Source organism: Urocitellus parryii, chromosome X, assembly GCF_045843805.1.
Source record: "Urocitellus parryii isolate mUroPar1 chromosome X, mUroPar1.hap1, whole genome shotgun sequence".
NCBI classification, from domain to species: Eukaryota; Metazoa; Chordata; class Mammalia; order Rodentia; family Sciuridae; genus Urocitellus; species Urocitellus parryii.
The window spans coordinates 77072890-77100557 of record NC_135547.1 but is presented as its reverse complement, the minus strand read 5'-3'; the positions used below and the strand labels follow the sequence as shown (position 1 = coordinate 77100557).

At 42.8% G+C, this 27668-nt stretch overlaps 1 long non-coding RNA gene across 1 annotated transcript; it reads right to left on the bottom strand.

Annotated features, from left to right (window-relative positions):
• LOC113200545 (uncharacterized) lies at window positions 1–27361 on the bottom strand. Its single transcript, XR_003303067.1, has 3 exons — window positions 27145–27361; window positions 22826–22927; window positions 1–87 (listed from the first exon to the last, which is right to left on the bottom strand). It is a non-coding gene; the product is annotated as an uncharacterized LOC113200545 (long non-coding RNA).
• Window positions 27362–27668: the final 307 nt, after the last annotated feature.

The window sequence follows — 27668 nt, the reverse complement described above, 5'->3', positions numbered from 1 at the left end:
TAAGGGTTCATTTGTAAATATGATACCAATGAGATGGGGGCTCCTCAGGTCTCTATGGTGAACAGCATGATACTGCAGGCTGGGAATCTGCCAGATATAAAGAAAGTGATAATGTCAATCAATTGTAACCTGATTGCAAGAGGTAATACTGTATAAACAGGAGGGTCCTTGTCTGCATGGGGTCTTGAAAAGAGTTAAGACAAAGAGCAACACATTTCCTGTGTTCATCATTAAGTGCTACATGTAGCCCTTTGCAGTTTACAAAAAAACCTCCATATATCTCCATAAAGACCTCCAGGGGATTGAGGCTTATTTGCCATTTTATAGAGAACAACAACAGCAATAATCCCTCACACACTCTCTGTAAGCCCACAGTGGATGAGCCAGTTGTGAACTGGACAGAAATATCTCTAGGGCACACAGAAAGTTCTCACAGAGATCAGGTAGCCAGTCCATCCACTTTAGTTCAGTCTCATTCTGTGCTCAGCAGCTTTTGGATTTTAAGAAGTTTACCTCCTTGGAATGTGGGGGTTAGGACACGCTGAAGGGAAGTAGGTTGGGGGTAGTGCTGATTGCTGCCAGGTAGATCTCTTGTTCATTCAACACAATTATTTATTTGTTCATTTTTAAAATTTATGATACTAGAGATTGAACCCGGGGGGTACTTTACCACCGAGCTACAACCTTAACCCTTTTTAGTTTTTATTTTGAGCAGAGTCTTGCTAAATTGTCAAAGCTGGCCACAAATTTGCAATCCTCCTGCCTCAATCTCCTGAGTAGCTAGGATTACTGGCAGGTCAACACTGATTGAACTATTATTCAATATGGGCCCAGCAGGGTGCTAAGAACTTTGGAAACAGTGACAAAGACATAGGGCTGGCTCCTAGCTGGGTGTGCCTGTAGTCCCAGCTACTCATGAAGCTAAGGCAAGAGCATTGCTTAAGCCTGGGAGTTTGAGGCCAGTCTGGGCAACATAATGTGATTCTGTCTAGAAAAAAAAAAAAAGGTATGTAGCTCCTTATCAAACAGTTGATCAAATTTCAGGAGTCCAATAAGTAAATGATTACAATGTGGTGTGACAGAGGCTCTGAGAAGGGAAGCACAGCGTGCTGTGGGGGCTCATAGAAGGGCCATCTATACTAGTCTGAGGGAGGATTTAGGAAGGATCTCAGAAAGACAAAAAAGGGATAGAGAGGGATTAGAAGAGAGGGAGAAAAAGACTTTCCAGGAAGAGAGCAGAAAGTGAGAAAACCTGGGGTGGGTGTGTATACATCTCAAGTAATGGCAAGGGAACATGGGAGAGAGAATTGTGAAAGGTGAGGCTGGAGGGAGAATAACTTACACAATACAGTAGAACAAGATCCATTACATTATTAATCATAATTATGAGCCATCAGTTGATTAAATTAATATTAATTTACATTACTGGTCCTGATAACTTTATAATAACCAGATCTAACTGGGAGTTTTATGGTTTAGAAATGAGGTATCTCCCAAAAGCTCACGTGATTACACATGAGCAAGAAAATTCAGAGGTGAAGTGATTGGGTTGTGAAAGCCTTAACCTAATCAGTGTGTTAATCCCCTGATAGAGATTAACTGGATGGTAGCTGTAGGCAGGTAGAGTGTGGCTGAAGGAGGTGGGTCATTGAGGGTTTGCTATTAGGGTATATATTTTGTCCTTGTTGAGAGGAGCCCTCTCTCTAAGGTGCCAAGTCCAAAGCCGCTTTCCTCCTCCATGATGTTCTCCCACACCTCAGGGCCCAGAACAATGGAGTTGCCATCTATGAACTGAGACCTCTGGAACTGTGAACCTCCAAATAAACTTTTCCACCTCTAATTGTTTTTGTCAAGTCTCTTAGTCACAACAGCAAAAAGGCTGACTAAAATAGGCAGCAAAAGAATAATACATAGGTGCAGAAGCCAGGCATGGTGGTGTGCACCTGTAATCTCAACTACTTGGGAGGCTGAGGCAGGAGGATCACTTGAGCTAAGGAGTTTGAGGCTGGCCTGGGCATCATAGCAAGACTCTGTCTCTAAGCAGGATAAAGAAGGCAACTCCAGGGCTGGGGGTGTGGCTTGGTGGTAGAGTTTATGAAAGCACAAAGCCCTAGGTTGGATCCTCACTACAAAAAATAAAAGCACCTTTGGAAGTGAATTCAAACCTCTTAAAGATGCCTCACCAAAGAGCGACATGATGCATACTCATGTTGCTAACTTGAGTATTCATGTATTTTGGGTTTTTTTTAAATGTTTTTATTAGTGCATTTAAAATTATACATAATAGTGAGGTTCATTTTGACACAATCATATATGCATGGAATATAATTTGCTTCATTTCAGTTTCCAGTGCTTTCTCTTTCCCTCCCCTTCTCCCTCCCCCTGTTCCCCTTGTTCTATTATACTGATCTTCCTTCTACTTATTTATTGTTTTTTTAAAAATACTAAACAGTGGAATTCACTGTGTATATTCATATGCCCCCTCTTTCCATCATTTTGCTGTAGCATCCACATTTGACCCTTGACTTTCTGAGTCTAGCTTGATATTCTCCAGTTCCATCCATTTACCAGCAAATGCCCAAAATTTCACTCATATTATGGCTAAGTAGAACTCTATTATGTATACATACAAAATTTTCTTTCTTTTTTTTTTTTTTGGTACCAGGAATTGACCCAGGGGCACCTAACCACTGATCCATATCCCCAGCCTATATATATATATATTTTAGGACCTTTTCAAAATTAATTTATTTTTATGTGGTGCTGAAGATCGAACCCAGGGCCTCACATGGGATAGGTGAGCACTCTACTGCTAAGCCACAACCCCAGCACCCCCCCGCCTTTTTATATTTTATTTAGAGACAGGGTCTCACCGAGTTGCTTAGAGCGTTGCTAAATTGCTGAAACTGGCTTTAAACTCCTGCTTTCGCTTTCCAAGCTGCTGGGATTACAAGCGTGTGCCACCAAGCACAGCTCACATTTTCTTTATTCATTTATCTGTTTTTTTTTTTTAAATATTTATTTACTTATTTAGTTAGTTAGTTTTTAGCGGACACAACATCTTTATTTGTATGTGGTGCTGAGGATCGAACCCAGGCTGCACACATGCCAGGCGAGCGCGCTACCGCTTGAGCCACATCCCCAGCCCCTCATTTATCTGTTAACAAACACCTGGGCTGGTTCCATATTTGGCTATTGTGGATTGCTTGCTATAAACATTGATGTGGCTGTATCACGAGAGTATGATGATTTTAGTGGGGGTGGTCCCACAAAAATAGAGGGGAGATCAGTGGAGTAGAGGAAGGAGATTGAAGGGGAGGGAGGTGGGACAGAGAAAGGAAGAAAATGCAAAATGAAATTGACCTAATTAAGCACCCATGAGGTTTGCAGTGCAGGATGTAAGTTTGGGGCTGGGTTTCAGCAAACAATCTCTGTCTGTCTGTCTGTCTCAGTACTAGGGATTGAATGCTGAGTAGTAGTACAGAACACTCTCTACCACTGAGCTATATCCTCAGCGCTTTTTTTTTCCTTTTTTAAAATTTGAATCAGGGTCTCCCTAAATTGCTGAGGCTGACATTAAACTTGTGATCCTCCTGCCTCAGCCTCCTGAGAAACAGGGATTACAGGTGTCAACCACCATGCCCTACTCAATTCCACTTTCTTAATCCATTCTAGCCCCTTTGAATGCAAGGTTCTCACATGTGTGACAAAGATTTGATTCAACCATTTGAAGAGACAGTTAAAATTGTCCTTTCACACTCACAGGTTTTGTGTTTGTGGATTTAATAAACTATGAATTGGGGACTGGGGTTGTGGCTCCGTGGTGGAGCACTTGCCTGGCATGTGTGAGGCCCTGGGTTCGATTATTAGCACCACATATAAATAAAGAAATAAAGTAAAAAATCCACTGGCAACTAAAAAATATTTTTAAAAAATAAAATAAAATATGAATTAAAAATATTTGGGGAAAATTGCATCTGTACTAAACGTGCAGACTTTTTCTTGCCATTATTTCCTAAACAATATAGGATAACTATTTACATAGCATTTACATTGTATTAGGTTTGAGTAATCTAGAGATGATTTAAAGTATAGGGGAGGAGGCACACAGTGGCACATGCCTGTAATACAAGGAACTCAGGAGGTAAGGCGGGAGTATTGCAAATTCAAGGCCAGCCTGGGCAACTTGGTGAGACTCTTACTAGAAAAAAAAAAATTAAAAGGCTGGGGATATAGCTCAGTGGTAGTGTGCCTCTGGGAACACAAATTGGAGGCCAGACTCAGCAATTTAGTGAGACCCCCAGCAACTTACTAAGACCCTGTCTCCAAATAAAACAAACTCAGTGGTAAAATGTTCCTGGAGCCAGGCACAGTGGCACACGCCTGTAATCCCAGTGGCTCGAGAGGCTGAGGCAGGAGGATTGTGAGTTCAAAGCAAGCCTCAGCAATTTAGCGAGGCCTTAAGCAACTCAGTGAGACCCTGTATCTAAATAAACAAAATGAAAAGGGATGGGAAAGTGGTTAAGTGCCCCTGGGTTCAAGTACTGGTACTAAAAAAAAAAAAAAAAAAAGTGCCGCTGGATTCAATCCCCAGTATCAAAAAGGGTCTTGAGTGTCCTCAGATTTGGGTACCAGTGTGTGGGGATGGTTCTGGACCAATTCCCCGTAGACAGGGAGAGATAACTAGCAGAGCAGTTAAGCATATGGCTTCTGCCATAAGACTGCTTATGTTCAAAACTTCCACCTTCCCACCGATTCTCAGCTTTCCCACCCATAAAAGGGGATAATAATTACATTAACTTCATAGGGTATGTCATAAGGATAAAATGAAATAGAACATTCCCTGGCAGATGGTAATTCTATTGAGCATTAGCTGATCCTGGCCAACAAGAATGTGACTAGCCCATGATGGTTTCCAAATCCATATTCTCTAAGTCCCATTGCTTAACAGAAGTACTTAGGACATTCATAAAGCAGGGACAACAACCAAACTGTTTTGGAAAATAATGTGATAATTAATATTTCAAAGAACTCCGGCAAAGTTAGTCATCACAGGAAAAATCAGAACTTGGTTAGACTTCCTTACCCTTTTTACAGTTTGGTATAATTTTTCCTGTGAGTCACATAATGGTAGTGGTAGTATTGAGAGGGGGAGGGGGGCTATAGAGTCAAGGTAAAATCCACGTTCTTTTCAGTACTTTAGAGCCCCTAAACCTTGGTCTCAGACAATTCCATTTGAGCCTTACATCAAACCTGTGAAGGAGATATAATTTACATCCTTCTTTGGAGAAGTGGAAAATAAGGCTCACAGAGGTCAAGAGATTGGTCCAAGTTCACAAAACTAATAAGAATGAGGCCAGATAGGAACCCAGACAGTCTGATGTCAGAGCTTTCCATGAGGTGAGGAGTTGGTATTTGTGGTTCTGGAAGAGGGTTTCCTTAGAGCAGGCCTAATGGCCCCAGGTAAGGGGGGATACATGCTTTCATGTTTCCTGCAGTGAGTAAGGGGCCCCTGGCAGCAGGCTCCAGGCTAGAGTGATTCAGGCCAGAATGCAAAGATGGCTCTCAGAGTCTCTCTGCCTTGGGGGCCATAAGTTTGCAATTAGAGTGTGTATGGCTAGAGGAGGGAGGTCTGTCCTGGCCAGTAGCCAAGCCAGATGTTTGCTGTGTGATTCCACACAGCACAAACCTCAGTAACTCCTCGGAGTGCTAGGAGTTCTGTGTACTATAGTTACAACCAGCTTCATCCTGTAACTCAAAAGGTTTCAAAGGTCCTCTGGGCCAGGGTTGGTTCAAGGCAGAGACAGGGACCACCCCTCCATAGTGGGGTCCCTTTCCTTTCACATGACTTTCTTTCCATCTCATGCTGTCCACACCCAGATGCTCCCTGTCCTCCCCTAGCCTTCCCCAACCCCAGGACTTCCACTAGGCCTGCCTAGCCACTGGCTTCATTTCTTCCTGCCTGTTGTGAAGGATGATCCCCTTTGTACCTCTTCTCAGCCTAAGGAAGCCCTGCCCATCCATCATAGCCCCCTTAGATCTTAGTTCTGTTGTGATGCTTCTCCAGCTTTCCCCAAAAAGGAAGTTTAAGGAAGCAGCAAGTGCTCAGGGAGCACTATTGTGTGCTAGCTGTGGAGCTGGGAGTTCTACATAATCACCTTATTAACTTTACACAAGCCAGGAACGGTGGTACACTTTTGTAGTCTCTGAAACTCTGGAGGCTGAGGCAGGAGGACTGCAAATTCAAGGCCAGCCTCAGCAACTTAGTGAGACCCTGACTCAGAGGAAAAAAAGTCATAACAGCTGTGTAAGCTCCTACAGATGAGGAAACTCAGGTTGAGAAATGGGAAGTAACTTGCCTGAGGTCACACAGCAAGAGGCAGGGATGCAGCACAACTTAACAATGAGTCCCTATGAACTTGAACTCTATTTCATACCACACAGCTTCCTTCAAGACACTTTCCTCCTTGATCGTCTCCCACACTTCTCCTTTCATCTCACTCCACCCCTATCAAATCCTTCAGTAAATACTGAGAGTTCCACCTTTAAAAAATATCCAGAACCCAACACTTTCACCATCTCCATAGCTGCCACCCCAGTCTAAGCTCCCCTCACCTGGATTAGTGCAATAGCACCCTAAGTGCTCCTTAATCCCTAGGGTGTTTTTTGTTTTTTTTTTTTTTTTTTTGAGTTTTTTTGTGGTGCTGGGGATTGAACCTTGTGCAAGCAAGGTAAGCACTCTACCAACCGAGCTATATCCCAGCCCTGCCCCTAGTGTTCTTAACTGCTTTCCCTGCCTTTCACTACTACCCCTACAATATATTCACCATGAAGAAGCCAAAAGGATCCCCCTGCACTGGGGATGGAACCCAGGGCCTTATGCATGCTAGGCAAGTGCTCTGCCATAGAGTTATGTCTTCAGAACATTGAAGATTTTTCTTTTTTTAGACAGGATCTTTTTTTTTTTCAAACAGAGAGAGAGAGAGAGAGAGAGAGAGAGAGAGAGAATTTTTTAATATTTATTTATTTATTTATTTATTTTTTTTTTTTTTTTTTTTTTTTTAATATTTATTTTTTAGTTATCGGCAGACATCAAAGATGGTATGTGGTGCTGAGGATCGAACCCAGGCCGCACGCACGCCAGGCGAGTGCGCTACTGCTTGAGCCACATCCCCAGCCCTAGACAGGATCTTGCTAACTTTCCCAGGCTGACCTTGAACTTGTGATCTTCCTATCTTACCCTCTTGAGTAACTGACATTACAAGTGTGTACAACTGTGCCTGGATTGATTTGGGATGATCCTTCTGAAGCCAGGCATGGTGGTACATATTGTAATCTCAGCTACTCTGGAGGCTGAGGCAGAAGGACCACAAATTCCAGGAGAGCTTCAAAAATTTATCAAGACACTGTCTCAAAATAAAATAGGGCTAGGGCTGGGGATGTGGCTCAAGCGGTAGCGTGCTCGCCTGGCATGCGTGTGGCCCGGGTTCAATCCTCAGCACTACATACAAGCAAAGATGTTGTGTCTGCTGAAAACTAAAAAATAAATATTAAAAATATTCTCTCTCTCTCTCTCTCTCTTTAAAAAAAAAAATAGGGCTAGAGGTGTAGCTCAGTGGTAGAGCACTCGTCTAGCATATCTAAGGCCTTTGTTTCCATCACAACACAGAGTGGTTGGGGAGACATACAAACCTAAGCATGTCATTTCTCCATCTTAAAATCTGGCAATGGCTCTTGTTTCATTTGTAGTATAAACCCCTATGGTGGCCCATATGACCTGCACGATCTGTTTCTACTACCTTCCAATTGTCTCTTGCTTACTCCGCTCCAGCTACCATGGACTGTTGCTGTTCATCCAACACACCAGAGATGTTTGCCTCAAGGCCTTTTTACTTACTGTCTTTTGCCTGGAACTTTCTTGGAAATCTGTCTGTTTTGCTCATTCATTTCTTTCAAGTTTTTGTTAGGTCGGTGGTGGTGACTTAGTGGCAACTTAGAACAAAGCAGCCCGCGTTGGAAAAGAACATCAATCAGATGCCGGCGGAAATGCCTGTCAATCAGCCAGATCTCCTGACTAATGCCTGTCAATCAACAGGACCCCCCTGGCCAATCCTGGAGTTCAGCCAACTCCCCTGACCAACTCCAAGTGGGCAAGGGACCCTAGAAACACCTTTTCCTGTCCCAAGTCCTTCCCTTCCTGCTGTAAGCCCCATAAAAGTCCAGTCCAGTGGAGCTTCCCGGTTTCTCCTCAGACCCTTCCCCTCTCCCCTCTGTGTGTCTGATCGAGTTCCGCCAGGGAGTGATATCTCAATAAAGCCTGTTCAGCGGCCCTTTTAAATCTGCCTCCTTTGGCCATTGCCTGCCCCGACTGATCTGACAGTTTTCATTCCAATGATATCTTCCCTATGAAACTTCTCCCATCATCTTGTTTAAATTTACAACCCACTTTCTATTTTCTTCTTTTTTAATATTTATTTTTTAGTTGTAGTTTAACACAATACCTTTATTTTATTTATTTACTTTTAAAGATTGTTTTTTAGTTGTAGATAAACACACAGTATCTTTATTTTTATGTGGTGCTGAAGATTGAACCCAGTTCCTCACACATGCAAGGCAAACCCTTTACCACTGAGCTGCAGCCCCAGCCCTTAAATTATTTATTTATTTTTAATATTTATTTTTTAGTTTTTGGCGGACACAACATCTTTGTTTGTATGTGGTGCTGAGGATCGAACCCGGGCTGCACGCATGCCAGGCAAGTGCGCTACCGCTTGAGCCCCATCCCCAGCCCCTAAATTATTTATTTATTTATTTATTTATTTATTTATTTATTTATTTATTTTATTTATTTATTTTTTTAACATTTATTTATTTATTTTTTTTAGTTCTCGGCGGACACAACATCTTTGTTTGTATGTGGTGCTGAGGATCGAACCCGGGCCGCACGCATGCCAGGCAAGCGCGCTACCGCTTGAGCCATATCCCCAGCCCCTAAATTATTTATTTTTATGTGGTGCTGAGGATCAAACCAGAACCTTGCATGCACTAGGCAAGCACTCTACCGCTGAGCCACAACCACAGCCCCTTATTTTCTTCTTTTTGAAGTACTAGGAATTGAACCCAGAGTTCATGCATGCTAGGCAAGCACTCAACCACAGAGCTACATTCCCAACCCAGAAATATGGTTAAACATTATTTCTTTTTTTTTAAAGAGAGAGAGAGAGAGAGAGAGAGAGAGAGAGAGAGAGAGAGAGAGAGAATTTTAATATTTATTTTTTAGTTTTTGGTGGACACAACATGTTTGTTGGTATGTGGTGCTGAGGATCGAACCCGGGTCGCACGCATGCCAGGCGAGCGTGCTACCACTTGAGCCACATCCCCAGCCCTAAACATTATTTCTAGTTGTGTCTGTGAGAATGTTCTGAGTGATATTACTGTTTGAATTGATAGGACTCAGTGGTGTGTCTCGGTGGTAGACTTGCTTGCCTGAGAAGTTCAAGGCCCTGGGTTCCATCACCAGCACTGAAACAAACAAAAACATCACATTTAAATTGGTAGACTAGGGCTGGGGATGTGGCTCAAGCGGTAGTGCGCTCGCCTGGCATGCGTGCGGCCAGGGTTCGATCCTCAGCACCACATACAAACAAAGATGTTGTGTCTGCCGATAACTAAAAAATAAATATTAAAATTCTCTCTCTTGGGGCTGGGGATGTGGCTCAAGCGGTAGCGTGCTCGCCTGGCATGCGTGCGGCCCGGGTTCGATCCTCAGCACCACATACAAACAAAGATGTTGTGTCAGCCGAAAACTAAAAAATAAATATTAAAAATATTCTCTCTCTCTCTCTCTCTCTCTCTCTCTCTCTCTCTCTCTCTCTCTCTCTCTCTCTCTATCTTTAAAAAAAAATAAAAAATAAAATTCTCTCTCTCTCTCCCTCTCTCTAAATAAATAAATAAATTGGTAGACTAAGTAAAGCAAACCACCCTACCCAATGAGAGTGGGCCTCATTCAATTCCTTGAAGGCCTGAATACAACAAAAGGCTAAGTAAAAAAAAGAATTCTTTTTGTCTGCCTGACTTTAAACTGTGACAACCATCCATCTTTCCCTATCTTTGAAGTTGGACTCACAACGGAACTATACCATGGATTCTCCTGGGTTTACAGCCTGCCAAGTGCAGATCTTGTTCTCAGCCTCTCAATTACTTACAGTGTGTGTGTGTGTGTGTGTGTGTGTGTGTGTGTGTGTGTGTCTACTTCTTGTTGGTTCTGTTTCTCTGGAGAATCCACATGAACATACCAACTAACACTATTTTTTTTTAAATTTGTTGGCTCTTCCACTTTTAGGTAAATTTCACGAGGGCAGGGATTCTTATTTGCTTTCTTCATTGTTGTATCCTTTACAGAACCTCGGGCATATATTAGATGCTTAATAAACAGTGGTTGAATGAATAAAGGCCCTTATGTTTATACCTGTCTCTGTGTCTGACTCTCTCAGGAGTCTGTGAGCCACTCCTGTACTGGAGCTGTGATTCCCTAGATTTGCATTCTCAGTGCTGAGAAAAGTGTTCACTACCAAAGGTGCCCAGTAAATATTGAATGAAATGCTCTGATATAATTCCTCCAGAAGAACATTCCAGTTTCCAGAACTAAACAGGACAGAATCCTCTTCAGTCCTGATCCAGAAAGACCACTTCTCTGCTTTCTCCCACCCCTAGCCCAGGCAAGGCCACTTGTGCAGGCGTGTCCACCTCCTTCCCTTCCTGATTCCTTTCTTCCTCCTCACTCCACCCCCTACTCACCTGCCTGTGTACAGGCTATTATCTGGGGGTGGTAATTATTGCGAGTAAATTGGAAGTTGTTTTGCACAGGGCTATGTCTCATGCAGATCGATTTGTACGCTTCCTGGGCACTTGTGACACTCCAGAAATACCATAGCAACGGCCTAGGGGCTGGCGGGCTAAGTGACTGCAGGAGATCTGGCAGGGAGGTGCGGCTCTGCCAGGACCCAGGTGCGGGCACGGCCAAGGGCACTGTGTCGCAGGGAGGCCACAAGCCTCCTTGACCTCCACCTCTCTGAGCTGTGATTTCCCCAGAGGTGACACAGGAATAATAACCTGTACGCAAGTTGTTGAAAAGTTTGTAAACTGTAAAACCGGGGCCAGCTAATATTAAAACAGACTGTTATTACAATAACTATTCTTTTTCATAATATTGCCTTCACTTCCACTACTCCCAGCCTGTCTCCCTCTGCCAGCCTCGCCCTCACCCTGAACCAGAGCCTGCCAGATTCCCGCAGCTGGAGCTGAGTTCCTGCTGGCCCTCCTTTATTCGGTGCAAAAATCACTGCCCCTGGGACACCTTTTAGGGACGAGACCCACAGAGACACAGCAAGCTCATCCTGCGGGGGCGAGCCACTGATTCAATTATATTCATTCTGCCTTTCCGTCATTCAGATTGGCTGGGCCAGCTGGAATTAGTGACAAATTTGAAGCAGAGAATATTGACAAAGAAAGGTTGTTTTATTGCCTGCAATGACTCACTATAATTCAAAGGCAGCTTCCTGAGTCAAAGAGAGCATTAGTTAGTGAATAGGTAAGACTTTTTGCTAATTGTTTGAATACACTCAAGTCCTTAAAAACAGTTTTGTTCCCTTCAGTGAGTTGAAAAATAACCCTTCCTTCTCCAGCCCCTTCCTCCTTACCAGAAGGCTTTGAAAACAAGAAAGCACCATTGAACTATTCATTCATTTCAGCACCTACTATGTGACAGAGCTACTGTGGGCATTGGAGATACAGACTTGGAGCTGACAGGGTAGGGGAGAAATAGGTGACAATGACAGTTTGACTCAGGAATTCCATCCCCACCCCCACCCCCCACCTGCAATTGAGCAACATTCCCAGCCCAGAGGTATTAATTTGTTTGTTTGGTACTGCTGATTGATCCCAGGGGTGCTTTACCACTGAGCCACATCCCACCCCTTTTTTGAGACAGGGTCTCACTAAATTGGGGAGGCTGGTCTCAAAGTTGCAATCCTCCTATTTCAACCTCCAGAGTCGCTGGGATTACAGGTGTGTGACATCACACCACTTTTTACTTTAATAATCTAAGGAACAAAAATCAAAAGGTCGAAAAATATTTTTTTTTTTTGAGAGAGAGAGAGAGAGAGAGGGTGAGAGAGTTTTAATATTTTTTTTTAGCTTTCAGCGGACACAACATCTTTGTTTGTATGTGGTGCTGAGGATCGAACCTGGGCCTCACGCATGCCAGGTGAGTGCACTACCGCTTGAGCCACATCCCCAGCCCATCAAAAAATACTTTTAACAAAGGTAGGGGGAAACAGGAATCCTCATATATTGCTGATTTTGGGAATGTAAATTTATTCATTCCCTTATGGAAAGTAATTTGGCAGTTTCTATCAAAATAAAATGTTGGGTACAGTGGTGCTCACCTATAATCCCAGCGACTCAGGAGGCTGAGGCATGAGGATTACAAGTTCATAAGCCAGCTTCAGCAATTTAGGGAGGCCCTAAGCAACTTAGCAAGATCCTGTCTTTTTTTTTTAATTTTTAATATTTATTTATTATTTCTTAGTTTTCGGCGGACACAACATCTTTGTATGTGGTGCTGAGGATCGAACCCGGGCCGCACGCATGCTAGGCGAGCGCGCTACCGCTTGAGCCACATCCCCAGCCCAAGATCCTGTCTTTAAATTAAAAAAATAAAAATAAAAGGCTAGCGATGTGGCTCAGTGGTTAAGTGCCCCTGAGTTCAATCCCCAGTACGGTGGGGGGGAGGGGGAGGAACACACTTTAAGCCAACAATTCTACTTTTAGGAAATTATCCTACAGATATACATATTCACAAAATGCATGTACCAAGATATTTATTGTCACTGTGTTTATAATATCAAAAGACTTTAATAGGGGACTGATTAAATAAAGTACATTCTTACATTGGGATACATGCAGCCATGGAGCTTTGTTCTTTTTTTTTTTTTTAAGAGTGAAAGGAGTAGAACTTATTTAAGTGAAATAAAAGAAGCAGAGCTCTCACTGGGCAAGAGGGAACATTAGCAAATTTCCCTTAAGGGAACTCTTGATTTTTTTTCTTTTAATTTTAAAACTCAAGATGAAATTTATGTAACCTAAAATTTACCATTTTACCATTTTAAGATATAAAATTCAATATTTTGATATAACGTTTTAGATAGATAGTTAGCATCTACCCTCATTCACCTTCTGTCCCCACCTGTCTACCTCTACTTGTGATGGTGGAGAGGACTTTTTTCTTTTTTTGTACTGGGGATTAAAGCCAGGGACATTTAACCTCTGAGCCATATCCCCAGCCCTTTATATATTTTATTTAGAGACAAGGTCTCACTGAGTTGCTTAGGGCCTTGCTAAGTTTCTGAGACTGACATTGAACTCACAACATCCTACCTCAGTCTCTCTAGCCCTTGGATTACAGGCTTATGCTACTTTGCCTGGCTATGGAAGGACCTTTTTCTGATGGGCACTTTTGAAAAGTCTCCATGTCACAGGAGGCTAAGAGGGTTCCTTGCCAGGGAAAAGTATTCGTAATGGTCTCAGTGGTTCTGGCTGCACATTAGCATCAATTGGGGACAGATTTTATTGCCATTCTGGGGATCAAGCCCAGGGCCTTGCACAGAGCTGGGGAGACTTTTTAAATGCCCTTACTCAGACCCTACTTCTAGGCATTTGGATTTAATTAGTCAGAGTTTGTGACCTGAGTGTAATTTTTAAAAACAAGGTATGATCTACAACACAGTAAAATACATAGGTCTTAAGCACATGGTTCAGTGAATTGTGACCTCTAGGTAACTACTGCCTCAATAACAACAGAACATTTCCATTGCTCCAGTCAACTTCCCCCACCCTTGCCTGAGGCAACCCTCATTCTGATTTCTATTATAGATTCATATTGATTGTTTTTGAGCTTAACATAAATGGAATCAAGCATCTGTAACATTTGAAGATCAGCTTCTTTCACTTAGTGTAATGCCTTTAAGATTCATCCAAAGGCATATTTTTTTCTGAGTGGCATTTCTTTGTATGGTATCTTAGTCTGTTTTCTGTTGCTATAACAGAATATATGAGATTTCATAAATTATAAAGAAAAGAGGAATCTGGAAAGTCTAAAAGCAGGCTGCCAGCATCTGCTCAGCTTCTGGTGAGGAACTTGTGCTGCTTCAATCTCATGGTGAAAAGTGGAAGGGCAACTGGTCAATATGGAAGAGACAAAAGCTGAGGGATAGCCTTGCTTTATGTCAAATCAATTTTGTGGTAACTAATCCAGTCCCATGAGAGTAAGTCTCACTCCCTCAGCACTGATCCCTTCATGAGGGCAGAACCCCATGGCCGAAATGCTTCTTAAAGGCCCCACCACCTCTCAACACCATTATATTGAGAACCAAACCCCAACATGAATCTCAGTTGGGACAAACCATTGTATATGGGTATACCAGTTTATCCATTCACACATTTAGGGACATTTGGGTTGTTTCAAGATTTGGGCTTTTAGGGATCAAGCAGCTACAAATATTATTGTATCAATCCCCTTCCTACATTTCTTTTTTTTTTTTTTTTGTACCATGGATTGAACCCAACCAAGGGTACTTTACCACTGAGTTGTATCACCAACCCTTTTAATTTTTTATTTTGAAAAAGGGTCTCACTTAAGTTGATAAGGGTCTTGCTAAATTGCTGAGGCTGACCTTGAACTTGTGATTCTCCTGTCTCAGCCTCCAGAGTAGCTGAATATATGGGGCACTACTAGCTGAGACTCTCTGCTTCTATGGATCCCCAGAACTTCCTCCCAGAAACTATGTCTAGGGTTGGTGTTTAAATCTATGTGCATGCCCTTGGTTGCTGGGGATTTTAGGAGTGAGGGATGCCTTCTCAGTCTTCCTCCTGTGTCTGGTTTGTCAGATAGCTTCATTCATCTGAACTGTTCTCTTATTCTCTGTGAGATCTTAAGAAAGTTTTCTCCTGTTTTCACCTGAAAAACTGAACTCTATTGCTTGACCCATTCCTAACACCTGGAGATGGTGTGTGTTCAAGGGACAATTATATTTTGTCTGGGATGGAAAAAGCTATGTCCTAGACATAAATGTATGCTTGTATTCCTTCCCAGCTTTATCCTCAGGTTGCCTACCTGTTCAATGAAAAGGAGAATCATCTTCTAGCAGTTGGGCAACCAATTACCTGGAGACTGGTCCTGATCTCATTAAATCTGTGTGGGGGCACACACCTGTAATCCCAACAACTCGGGAGGCTGAGACAGGAGGATCACAAGTTCAAGACCAGCCTGGGCAACTTAGCAAGACCTTGTCTCAAAATTAAAAAATAATTTAAAATGTATGTGGGATATAGCTCAGTGATGGAGTGCCCCCAGGTTCAATCTCCATAATACAACAAACAAATAAACAAAAACAAATTGCTTGTTTTAGGGAAAATGTCTGGCATAAAATTCACACAGCATCAGTTGCATCTAAAGGGGTGCTGGAAGGCATGGTTCTGGGAACAAAGGGGTTGTGCTGTGAGAGAAGCTCTCTACTCTGGGACTTGCCATGCCCTCACTATGCCCTGGTGTCATAAATCAGCCCTTTCTCTCTACACCTTCAGAGGCCTAGACTGGCTAAGATCCCCCAGCTGTGTTGTCCTCACCCTGCCCTTCTTGATGAATTTGAACAAAACATCCCAGAGGGCCCCTAGGCTCTTTAAGCTCAGAGCAGATGGCTGGTAAGCAAGTTCTGGGACATACAGTTCCTGACTCAGATCTGGGCAGGGGGCCAAGGCCTTCAAATGGCTGTAGAAAAACTTAACCCTCATCCCACTCTCTCCTGTGATTGCCCCAACAGCTTGTAGTTTTTACTGCCTGTCTCTTTTAGTGCCAGTGAAGAAGGGAAAAGGACCACAAACATCAAGATTAGGTGCCCACTTGGAGTCCCTTCTTGGGCTAGCACCAGGGAGAAGTCTTGATTTCAGCTTTTGGGAGAGATACCATGCTGTGTAGGGAGGCTTTCTGCTGCTACAGGATGAGGATGAGGAAGCTAAGGAAAAGCTTATGAAAGGTTCCATAAATATGTGTGTGTATTTATTTTTTAATTTTAAAAAAATATGTATTTTTAAAATATTTTTTAGTTGTTGATGGACCTTTATTTTATTTATTTGTATGTGGTGCTGAGAATCAAACCCAGTGCCTCATGCATGCTAGGCAAGCGCGCTACCACTGAGTCACAACCCCAGCCTAAAAATATGTACTTTTTTTAGTTGTAGGTGGACACAATACCTTTACTTTATTTTTATGTGATGCTGAGGATCGAACCAGTGCCTCATGCATGCCAGGCAAGCACTCTACCAATGAGTCACAGCCCCAGCCCATATTTATTTATTTGTTTTTGTGATACCAGGGATTGAACTCAGAACCACATCCCCAGCCCTACAGGATCTCAATGAGTGCTCAGCACCTCACTTTTGCTGAGGCTAGCTTTGAACTCATGATCCTCCTGCCTTAGCCTCCTGGGCTGCTGGGATTATAGGCATGTGCCACTGCACCCAGCTATTTATTTATTCATTTTTTTGTAGTGCTGGGGATTGAACTCAGGGCCTCATGCATACTAGGCAAGTGCTTTACCACTGAGCTACATCCTCAGCCCCAGAAATGTCTTTGACCTGGGGAAGAAAGGATTACAGGGCTTCTGGAGAGTTCACACTAGGCACTGACAGGAGTTTGTCCATTTCATAGCCACGCATGGGTGGCTTTATCCCAGAACAAGATTTGGGAAGGGAATATAAGAGAGGTGTCCAGTTCCTGGGTGTGCATCAGATTCTTCTGTGCTACTTCTAGGTTCACCTTAAGGCAGGTATAAAAGGGAGACAGGTAATATTGCCAAGAAGAGTAGTTGGGATGGGCATGCTTGTCCCTCCCCCTTTCTGGTCCCTACTACAGTTTTGGATGCATTAATCCTGCCCAAGGTCTTATTCTCGCTCTAACATGGTGCTCATTGCTCCCCTTTTCGGTTAGTAAATTGATAAATCATCCACACAATTGTCTATCCATCCATCCAAGAAATATTTAGTAATTAGCTACAATGTATAGGTTCTGTGCTAAAGCTGTGAGGCTATAAGTGTGAAAAAGACAGATCTGTCCTTCACAGAGCCCACATCATCATGGTGGATCCAGACAGGCTACCAGGCAGCTACATTCCATGATTTAGCCTGCTTTTGTGCTGCTGTGACTAAAAGATCTGACCAGAACAATTTTAAAGGAGGAAGAGTTTATTTGAGGGCTCACAGTTTCAGAGGTCTTAGTCCACAGAAGGCAGGCTCCATTCCTTGGGGCTCTAGAGTAAGGCAGAACATCTTGGCAGAAGGGTGTGGCAAAGGGAAGCACCTCACTTAGTGATCAAAAAGCAGAGAGAGACTCCACTGGCCAGATAGAAAATATATACCCCCAAGCCAGTCTCCAATTCCCACCTCCTCCAGCCACACCCTACCACTTCAGTTACCACTCAGTTAATCCCTATCAGGGGATTAATTCACTGATTGGGTTAAGACTCTAACAACCCAATTGTTTCTCTTCTGAACTTTCTTGCATTGTCTTCACATAGGATTGGGGGGACACCACATCTAAACCATAACATTCCATGGAATAAATCCAATGATAGAGACAGGCTATGGGGTTACAGAATATGACTGTTGGGAAGGATCAATGGAAGGTTTCTGGAAGAAGGGATTCCTGAGCTGAGACAAGAGGACTGAATAGGAGATGGTGAGGAGAAAAGGAAGGAAAGAGAGTCCAAGTAGAGGAAGCAGCATGTGAAAAGGTCTAGAGGCAAGAGCCTATTTAGCTGGAAATGGTTCAGTTTGAGAAGAAAGAGAGTGTGTGTAAGTGTTGTGAAGACGTGAGACATGAGAAGGCAGAGGTAGTCAGAGGCCAGATCAGGAAGGCCTTATAAGCTACGGTGAGGAGGCAGGACTTTATTGTAAAGGCAATGAATCAGCTTTGAGTGGTTTAGATAGTTTGGTTTTTTGAAAAAAATCACTCTTGTTTCTGGGTGGAGATAAGACAGTGTTTGGTGAGGTACAGACATATATAGAAACAGGAGCACAATTCAGGATGCTATGGTTCAGGCAAGAGATGATAGTGGTTTAGACCAGAATGAGCTTACTGAAGGATTAGATGTGAGAGGCAAACGAGAGAGAGACCTCAAAGATGATTCTGTGTTCCACTGAGCCATACCCCCAGCCCTGCTTCCCAGTTGGACAACTGAGGTATTGGTAAGTACTGTTAATGGAGATAGGGAAGATGGAGGGAGTACATCTAGGGGAGGGTGGGAGATGAGTTCAGTGCCATGTTGGGCTTGAGGTTCCAGGGTGACATGTCCTACGATCATCTAGGTCCAAAACTTGGGAGAGAGGATGAGGTTATAGACAAATGGCAAGATCTTAAGAGTGGGTGAGGAGTGGGCTAGGGATATAGCTCAGTTAGTAGAATGCTTGCCTCGCATGCACAAGGCCCTGGGTTCAATCCTCAGCACCACAAAAAAAAAAAGAGTGGGTGAGAAGTGGGTGAGGTTGCCCAAGGGAGTGGAGGATGCCATGCTTTGTTCAGTGGTACTAACCTGTCAAAGGATTCCTTACTTTTTAGTGCTTGTTTCACTCCAAATCATGGAAGGCAGATTTATTTATTTTTTTAATTTTTTTAAGAGAGAGAGAGAGAGAGAGAGATAATTTTTTTAATATTTATTTTTTAGTTTTCGGCGGATACGACATCTTTGTTTGTATGTGGTGCTGAGGATCGAATCCAGGCCGCACGCATGCCAGGCGAGCACGCTTGAGCCACATCCCCAGCCCCATGGAAGGCAGATTTAGAATGTACTTATCAAAGACTTTAAAATTTAAGGCAAAGACTCTGAAGATAATCGCTTAGCTCCCTCCTTTATTCCTTCTTTCGTCATTCCCACAGCATCCTGGGCTGAGTTGAGCTTCCAATAAAATAATTTAGCTAGCCCCAGGGACCAGGCCAGTTGCCACTCTTAAGAAATTCAGTTTATAGCTCCCTCTGCTGGCAAAGCCAGAGATGACTCTCAGCTGGGGTACTCTTCATCCCAGCCCTTTCTTTTCCCCTCCTCCTTTCCTGGGACAGAACCCTGTCACTCCAAGACACAATTAAAGCCTCAGTCCCAAACCAGGTGTGGTGATATACGTCTCTAATTCCAGCTACTTGGGAAGCTGAGGAAGGAGGATTGCAAGTTTGAGGCCAGCTTCAGCAATTTAGGGAGACCCTGTCTCAAAATTAAAAACAAAATAGGCTGGAGATGGAGCTCAGTGGTAAAGTGCCCCTGGGTTTGATCCCCAGTATCAAACAAACAAACAAACAAACGAACAAACCTGGGAATGCGACTCAGTGGTAAGAGTGCTCCTAGGTTCAATCCCTAGTACCACATTAAAAATCACCTCAGTCCCAGTCCACTTCATTCCCCCTCCAGATCTCCTACTTTAAAATAATGCTAGCTAGAAATGGGGGGAGAACTAATTAGGTGTCTAGAAACACAAATTGAATCCCTGGCCCAAAACCTCCCCCTCTCTCTCTCTCTCTCTCTCTCTCTCTCTCTCTCTCTCTTGGTACCAGGGAGTGATCCTAGTGTGCTTAACGACTGAGCCACACCCCCAGCTCTTTAATTTTTTTTTTTTTTAATTTGAAACTGGGTTTCACTAAGTTACTTAGGGCCTTGCTAAGTTGCTGAGGTTGGCTTTGGATTTTTGATTCTCCTGCCTCAGCCTCCTGAACTGCTAGGATTACAGGCATGCACCACGGTGGCCAGACCAAACCCATTCTTGATATACTTGCAGTATACTTGCAGAGGAAGACTTCATTTGGTTATTTACATCTATCTCCAGAAGCACTCTCTTTCTTTCTCAGTCCCTAAAAGATTTGCCTCTTTCTTCTTCAAAGCAGGGAAGCCACAGTCTATGCTAGAAAGAGCACTGGGTTGGGAGTCAAGGAACCTAGGTTTGCTATTGATTCAGGGTGTGACCCTGGACTAGTCACTTCTGACTTGGTGGCAGTTCCCTTACCTGTGGCACTGGACTAGACTCCACAACTCCAGTTGGGGTATTTGAGGCTTTGCTTCAACTACCTTAGCTTTTTCAGTTCTTCCTCTCTTCTGCCTCAGGGCCTTTGGTCATGTTATTCCTTATTCAGTAATGAGGCTCGAACCCAGGGGAATTCTATTACTGAATATAGCCCAAGACCTTTTAATTTTTATTCCGAGACAGGGTCTTGCTAAGTTACCCAGTCTGGCCTCAAATTTGTGTTTCTCCTACCTTAGCCTCCAGAGTAGCTGGCATTACAGCTGTGCATCAATATACTGGCTTCATTTTGTTTTGTTAACTCCTCCTTACCCTTCAGTTTTCAGCTCAAATGCTGCTGAGGGAAATCTTCTCCAGCTCCTCTGGGATGGATCAGGTACTTCATGGTATACTGTTATAATTGCATGTAACTTTGTTTCTGAGCCTTCATTGTGTTTATAAATTTCCACATATTTGTATGATTATTATTTCAAGTCCATCTCCCCCCCTCAAACTTTTAATTAATTAATTTATTTTATTGGTATGAGGAATTGGATCCAGGGGTGCTTAACCTCCAAACTACATCCCCAACCCTTTTTATATTTTATTTAGAGACAGGGTCTCACTCTTAGAGTCTCGCCAAGTGGCTGCACCTGGCAAACTTTATTTTCTAGAGTAAGGATTTAACCCAGGGGTGCTTTACCACTGTGTTACATCCCCAGTCCTTTTTTATTTTTTCATTTTTTTTTTCGAGATTTTTTTTTGGTGGTGCTGGGGCTTGAACCCAGGGCTTACCAACTGAACTATATCCCCATCCCACAAGCACCTATCTTGCTTGCCATTCTAACCAAGCTGCCACATCCTTGCCTGCCCATTTTGTAAAGGCTTAACATATTCATTAAATGAATGAATAAATGAAAGGATGAATGAATCCTTTTCTTCTCTTATCTCCTGTTTTTTTTTTTTTTTTTTTATCTAATTAGTATAGTGTTTAAGAGCAGAAAGCCAACTGAGGGTGTGGCTCAGTGGTAGAGCACTTAACCAGTATGTGCAAGGCCTTATGTTCAGGCTGGAGATGGAACACCAATACCAAAAACAAAACAAAGCAAAACAAAAATTAGGGGTGCAGAAATAGAGCAAAAAGTCAAACTCAGATTTCCTGGGTTTGGAAACCAGCTTTTCCAATCAAAAACTATGCTATTCAACATTTCTGTGCCCAAGTTTCCTCATCTGTAAAGGGAAAATGATAATAGTATATACTATCTAATAATGTTGGTAAGTAGTATACAAGACTTAGCATATATAAAGTATGTAGAACAAAGCCTAGCACCTAAGTACTATGTAGGTAATAGCTATTGTCCTTATTCTGTCTCATCCTTCTCTCCACTTACGCATTCTAAACTCTCTCACTAAGCCTCATTATCTTATTTCCGGTCTGTGAGGATGGGTGACTCAGTGTAATTTGCAGGTTGGGTCAAAAAGTGTTTTTTTTTTTAATTTCATTTTGGAAATTTTCCAATACCCAGAAGCAGAGAGAAGAGGATAATGAACCTCTGTAACAACCTTCAACAGTTATCAACATTTGGCCAATCTTTGTTCATCTACACCCCCTCTTTTTTCTCCCTACTGGAGTATTTTAATTTAAGCCCCAGATGTCATATAATTTTGTCTGAAAATACTCCAATATGTACCTCTAACAGATGAGGACTAAAAAAAAAACCCACAATACCATTATCACACTTAAAAATTAACAATAATTAGGGAGGCCTTTTTAAACCTTGTTCCCTTGAGAGATGCTGGGGAAATGGGAGCCCTCAATTCACAGGATAATGAGAAACAGCCAAGAGAATTAATATATGTAAAGTGCTTTGGACAGGGTCTGCCACATAATAAGTGGGATGTACTAGTAAGTATTATTTTGATTCTTTTTCATTCTGTCCATTTAGCCACTCTAACCACCATCTCACCTCCTTATTTTCAGGCTGGCAATGTGGATGACCTTTTATAAAGGAGTAAGCACAGCCCAGGCTGAAGAATTTCTTGGGTCATTGGAGGCCTGGGGTGAGAGGTGGGACTCTAGAAGTCACTAAGAAGAGTTCAAAGGAAGCGGTGGGGCTGAGCGTATAGTTCAGTGGTAAAAGCACTGACCATGCATGCACAAGGTCTTGGGTTCCAATTCCAGCATCATAAACACAAACAAAAACCAGAGAGGAGCTACTGCAGGGCCTAGTATATGGGGAGCCTAAAGAAGGAACTGTGTGATAATTGAGCTGAAAAAACCCAGTAACCTATAAAAACAGGCAAATAGAGCTTTAGTCCTTCCTTCTCATTTGTTAGGGCCTTTGGAGATCACTGCCTACTGGAAAGCAGAGGGGGTTAGGGTAGTCAGGCTTGAAGGAATTCTCTTTATCATCTCTTTATAATTCACAGATGGGCAGCTGCCTACAGCCACCAGGAGCTTGCTTTTCTTCATTTTGAGTTATCCAGAGATATGGATAAAGATGGCAGACCCTGATCCAAAGCACAACTACAGATGGCCTTTCCTAGATGCTGGATAACGAGTTTTTGTGCTCCTACTTCTTTTCTATAGAATTCGCCCCTCTCCTCTTCTCCCACACTCATCCTTTGGGAACCCAGGGTACCTGAACACCTGGCCTACCTGTCTTACTCTGTGCTGCTATAAAAGAATAAAAGACTGTTCATTCATAAAAAATAAACATTTATTTCTTACAGTTCTGGAAGAGGGGAAGTCCAAGATCAAGGGGCTGGTAGGATTCATGTCTGCTGAGAGCTGATATTTCCTTTCAAGGTGGTGCCTTGTTGCTGCATCCTCCTAAAGGGAAGGAATGCTGTGTCTTTATGTGCAGAAGAGCAAATAGGACCTAAACTAATTACTAAGATTTTTTTTTTTTACTTTCTAAAAACTTTAAACTTTTATTATAAAATCATGCAAATGTAGACATTTTATTTTTTTATTTATTTTATTTTTATTTTATTTTTTTATTGTTGGTCGTTCAAAACATTACATAGTTCTTAATATATCATATTTCGAAGTTTGATTCAAGTGGGTTATGAACTCCCAATTTTGCCCCATATACAGATTACTGTATCACATCAGTTACACTTCCATTAAAATGTAGACATTTTAGAAAATTATTTTTCTCTGGATGCATATATGTTTTATGTGGTACCATCAACTATAATCCCACAGCCCAAAGGGATTGGGCCTGAAGTAAAACCTTTCAGACCTTTTTCCTTCCATGTTGAAAGGATGAACACATTTCATGCAAATTTACACAAACACATTCTGTATAGATAATCCTTTTAAAAACTGTTTATGTATTGGTAAATGCTCATGCCAATATATTTATGATTACCTTTAAAATGTTTTATAGCCATTATTTCTAAACAGTTTCAGCTTCTTGCTATACTATTTTTATATAATAGAAAAAGCACTGGTTGAGAAAGGAATGCAGCTTGTAGTTTTGGAGTTGTGCCAAGATATTTTATAAACACCCATCCATTCAAGAAGGTGTAGCTGGGTGTGGTGGCACAGATCTGTAATCCCAGAAGCTCTGGAGGCTGAGGCAGGCATTTCAACTGGATTGAAAATGCCAGTTCAATCTTTTAACTCTGGGAGTTCAAACCAGCTGCAACAATTTAGCCACCCTAGCAATTTAGCAAGACTGTGTCTCAAAAAAAAAAAAAAAAAAAAAAAAAAAAAAAAAAAAAACCAGAATGGGAATGTGGCTAAGTGGTTCAACACCCCTGGGCTCAATCCCTGGTACCAAAAAAAGAAGGGTTGGGTTTGTGGCTCAGTGGTAGAGTACTCGCCTGGCACATTCGAGGCCCTCAGTTCGATCCTCAGCACCACATAAAAATGAATAAAATAAAGGTATTGTGTCCAACTGCAACTAAAAAATGACTTTAAAAAAAGAGGGTGGAGCCTATAAGGTCCTTGCTTAGCATCTGGAAAGCCATCTTAAGTGACAGCTGTCATTTTAAGGAAAAAGTTTCGCTTTCCCACCCAAAGGGCATTTCTGAGAAAGACTCACTACTCCCTCATACCAACCCAGCCCCTAACCACCAGCCAGCATTAGGACCTGCCTGGCTCTGCCTCCTGAGTCTACCCGTAAAAGTCCTGGAACCCAAGCCTGTTTTCCCTCTCTCTGCTGGAGAAAGATGGCCTTTATTTGTCAGCTCTGACAAAGTCTCGTGTGCATCTCGTCTTTCATTTCTGGCCCTCATTCCTCGTTTTCCTTCAGAACCCTCATAACAATCACTTCCTCAAAGGTCCCATGTCTTCTTACCACCACAGAGATGGCATCAGCAAATTTGGGGGGTCGTTCAGACTATAGTATACCTCAATCCAAACTTGCCTCCAGGAAAAGTAAGTCAAACATTTTTGGCGGGAGCAAAAAGAACAAAATATTTTGTCCAGGCAGACAAGTGTTCCTTAACAACCTGGACTCCAAGAACTTCATCCCTCTCAGTTCCTACCTCCTCCCCTTCTTCCCAGCAATAGACAGTGACACAGTGAAGGAGCAAGGATTCGTGTCCATATTGGCTTGACATTGAATTCTTGCTCTGCATTTCCCATTTCAGGAGTCTTAGGTAAAATCACTGTTTCTGTTTCTGTGAGCCTGTGGGAAAGGAAAGCGAGGAACTGGGAGATGGGCGAGCAAGAAGTGAAAGACAGAGAGCAGGTAGAGATGCACATGAGACTCTATTTGTCAGAGCTGACAAATAAATAAAGGCCATCTCTCCATAGATGGAAAGAGGCAATATAGGCTCGGCTTCCACGACTTTTATGGGGCAGGTCCTCATGCAGGAGGTTAAGGGTGGGGTTGGTGTGAGAGAAGGGTGATAGCCCAAGGGTGGGAAAGGTATGAGGGAGTGGTGAGCTTTTCTCAGAAAGGCCTTTGGGAAAGGCGACTATCAATTAAGATGCCTTTCCAGATGCTAAGCAAGGACCTTACACTGTGAGCCTTTTTCCATGACCAAAAAAATGGAACTAGTAGTACACTGAAAGCCTTTTTTTTTTTTTTTTTTGAGTACCAAGGACTGAACTCAGAGGCATTCAACCACAAAAGCCTTAAAGCCATATAAACACATGACATAAAGTGGTACAAATCAGGAAAATAGCTCATCTTAAAATCCTTTTAACTCTTGTTTATGAATTTTATAAAAATATACAATCCTCTGGACGCGGTGGTGTAGGCCTGTATTCCCAGCCACTTGGGAGGCTGAGGATAGAGGATAGTGAGTTCAAAGCCAGTCAATTTAATGAGACCCTGTCTCAAAATAAAAATAAAAAGGCTAGGGATGTCCCTCAGTGATACAGCATTTCTGGATTCAATCCCAGTAGAAAACAAAACAAAAAACCCAAAAGCAAATAAAGAAGCAAACAAACAAAACCCTTAAAGTCTTCTGGACATATGGAATAGGCCTGGGGCAACAGGTGAATTTTCAAATATTAAATACTAGGTTAGAGTCCTGCGGAATTAATGTTCATGCTGTCACCAGTAAATGAACTGAACAAGAATAGTTTATTAGTTCACAACCTCCTATTTAGCAGCACCCAATAAGCCACTTCAACTTGCTCCCACTTCCCTGAGATTTGCTACAATGGTGCACTTTATGCTTTGAAATGTAGCCCTTGCTGCTCTGCCACTGCAACTGATTTTTAAAATGGACATGTTTCTTTCTCTTCTTCTCTCCTAGCTCCTCCCTATAGAAAGATAATCCTGTTTCTCAGGAAACATCTTTCTTCCCCATCATAGGTAGAGTTATCTGTCCTTGAGCATTCACTCACCCACTGTATGAATGAAGTAATACAAATTTTGGAGATGGTACCAGAAGATCTCAGAAATGACTATCTCCCAAATAAACAAGTGAATTGCAACTCCAACAGAGAACTCATGGAATGTAGCCTTTCAATCGCCTCTTTAAAAAAAGCTCCCTTGGGCTGGGGTTGTGGCTCAGTGGTAGAGTACTTGCCTAGCATGTTTTGAGGCACTGGGTTCGATTCTCAGCACCACATATAAATAAATAAAATAAAGGTCCCTCAACAACTAATAAAAATGTTAAAAAAAAAAACAAACCCAAACTCCCCAGGTTGGGGATATAGCTCAATTGGTAGAGTGCTTGCCTGACACGCACAAGGCCCTGGGTTCAGTCCCCAGCACCACAACCCCCCCAAAATTAAAAAGCCCCCTGTTCTTGCTGATGGGCAGAATCACAGCCGTTGGGACAGGAGTCTCCTGTGTTTCTCTTTTGCTAGCAAAGAAATAAAACATTCTTTTTTCTTTTCTCAAAACCACGTTCCCGTTATTGGATTGGCATCAGGGACTCGGACCAAGCTTTCAGCAACAATCTGCCTGCATCTCAGCAGGTGCTCCTAAACAAATGGTAATCACTGCACTTATTTCTAAAATGAGAACTTTGGCTTTTTAAAATTAATTATTTGGGGGACTGAGGATTGAACCCAGGGGCGCTTTACTACTGAGCCACATGCTACATACCTTGATCCTTTTAATTTTTTGTTAAATTGCTGGGACTGGCTTAGAACTTGCCATTCTCCTAGCTAGGATTACAGAAGGGGACCAACACAGCCTGCTCCTTTTATTTTTTGTGACAGGGTCTTGCTAAGTTGTTGAGGCTGGCCTGGAATTTATGATGTTCCTGCCTCAGCCTCCCTAGCGGCTGAGATTATAGACTGCCTTGACTTTGTTCCTTTTTTTAAAAATATTTATTTCTTAGTTGTAGGTGGGCATAATATCTTTATTTCATTTTTTTTTTTAATGTGGTGCTGAGGTTTGAACCCAGTGCCTTATGTGGGCTCGGAAAGGACTCTACCATTGAGCCACAACCCCAGCCCAAAGGTTTTTTTTTTTTTAATCTTATTTATTTATTTATTTTGGTGGGGTTCTTTTTTTTTTTTTTTTGTCTTTTTTGGAACTGGGGGTCGAACCCACTGAGCTACATCCCAGCCCGGCTTTGTTCCTTAAGACCTTTCTTCAATGTGACTTTAAGTCATCAGTACTCCACCTTCCAGGGCGTTTGAATTCAAAGTGTACTGGGCCAGGAACTGGCGAGCAGGAAAAGATACGGCGGAGGTCTCTAGAGGCCACTATCACGACTGAGAGCACATCAGGCCACCTCTACTCACAAGGATAGCACAAGCAAACCCGCAAGCGCGCACGTGCCCACTGTAATTCCCCAGTACCGGTATGCACTGAATTGAAAATGCGAGGAGGGTCACAGGATGACGTAATCCTCCCGCGCAGCGCAACCATGACGTCCCAGGTACCGCGCGCCTAGGCGCAGGCGCACGACCTTCGTGAGCGGGACTCCGGAGGGGGGAGCTAGAGTACGGAGCCACGGATTGGTGAGTCTGGAGGCCGACGGTTGGCTCCTCTCGCCACACGTACACGCACAGAGCCTGCGCGGGGCGGGAGAGAGCGAAATTCAAGCTCCAGCGGAGATACTTGGAATCTTATCTGAGGGTCATGGAGCTCTCCCAAGGCTTGGCAAAAGGCGAGACTTTGAGCCCAGAGCAGACTGCCCAGTAC